The sequence below is a fragment of the Gossypium hirsutum genome, chromosome A02, assembly GCF_007990345.1.
Source record: "Gossypium hirsutum isolate 1008001.06 chromosome A02, Gossypium_hirsutum_v2.1, whole genome shotgun sequence".
Taxonomy (NCBI): domain Eukaryota; kingdom Viridiplantae; phylum Streptophyta; class Magnoliopsida; order Malvales; family Malvaceae; genus Gossypium; species Gossypium hirsutum.
The window spans coordinates 101,342,366-101,343,781 of NC_053425.1; the positions used below are offsets into that span (position 1 = coordinate 101,342,366).

The 1,416-nt window shown below is 36.2% G+C and overlaps 1 non-coding gene across 1 annotated transcript; it reads right to left on the reverse strand.

Moving 5' to 3' along the window:
* Positions 1-1,021: 1,021 nt before the first annotated feature.
* On the reverse strand, positions 1,022-1,128 carry LOC121217316 (small nucleolar RNA R71). The gene has a single exon (XR_005913391.1). It is a non-coding gene; the product is annotated as a small nucleolar RNA R71 (small nucleolar RNA).
* Positions 1,129-1,416: the final 288 nt, after the last annotated feature.

Genomic DNA, 1,416 nt, shown 5'->3' on the forward strand with positions numbered 1-1,416 from the left:
TCTAGGTGGATTTTTCCTTAGGTATTATCTTAAGTTAATCGATTTTTCCCAAAAGCAATTCCCCAATTCTTTTCTCTGTGTGTTCTTAGTTTAAATATTTAGTCAATTAAAACAAGACCTTTTTATTCTTAGGCTAGATAACAAAAAGACAATCATTACTAGTACTTTTAGTTCCTTTGGGTTCGACAATCCGGTCTTGCTAAAACTATACTACTGTTCGATAGGTACACTTGCCTACATTGCGATAATAGTTAGTTTAAGAACGAGTAATTATAAATATTTAAAGCTTTTCACGAAATCAAGTGATCAAGTTTTTGGCTCCATTGCCGGGGAACTGAAATATTAGGAACACTCAATTTTTATGACTTTAGCCATTTATTTTTCTTGAAATTTAATTTTATATTATTATTACTTACTTTTTTTCATCTCTTGGCAGGTTTTTATAGTTTATGACTAGAAGAAACCCGTCAGGGCCACTACTTTTTTACGAAGAAATCAATCGCACAGTTTGTAGAAACCAAAGAGAACAAAGTGAAACTTAAGATACACGGAGAATCAGCAAGAAGACGATACTCAACCCCCAACCGAAGAGACGGCTGAAAACCAAGGCAATCAGCTACCTCCTGCAATTGCGGTTAATCAAAATCCTGCTCCACGCACTATGTATGATTATGCTAAACCTTCTTTAACAGGAACTGAATCTAGCATAGTTAGACCTGCTGTAGCTGCAAATACTTTTGAATTAAAACCTAACACTATTCAGATGATACAACAATTTGTTCAGTTTGATGGTTTGCAGGATGAAGATCCCAACGCTCACTTAGCAAACTTTCTGGGATTTTGCGATACATTTAAAATCAATGGCGTTTCTGATAATTCTATTCATCTTCGGTTATTCCCTTTTTCATTAAGGAACAAAGCTAAACAGTGGTTGAACTCGTTACCACGAGGGTCAACTACTACTTGGGAACAAATGACCGAAAAATTCTTACTAAAATATTTTCCACCGGCTAAAATGGCTAAATTACGTAATGACATCTCTTTTTTTGTGTAGATGGATTTAGAAACCCTCTACGATGCATGGGAGAGATACAAGGACCTACTGAGAAGGTGCCTTCACCATGGGTTACCGCTTTGGCTCCAAGTTCAAACATTCCACAATGGTCTAAATCCTTTGACTTGGCAAATGGTTGACGCAGCTACTGGCGGAACCATCAATAATAAAACACTTGAAGATGCCTATGAGTTTATTGAGGAAATATCACTGAATAACTATCAGTGGCAAGTCATGAGAACAAAGCCAATGAAAATAGCCTGTGTTTATAACGTCAATTCGATTACCATGCTGTCAAATCAGGTAGAACTCTTGACTAAAAAGATTGATGGTTTTCTTAGTTCTTCACAGGATCACCCAGT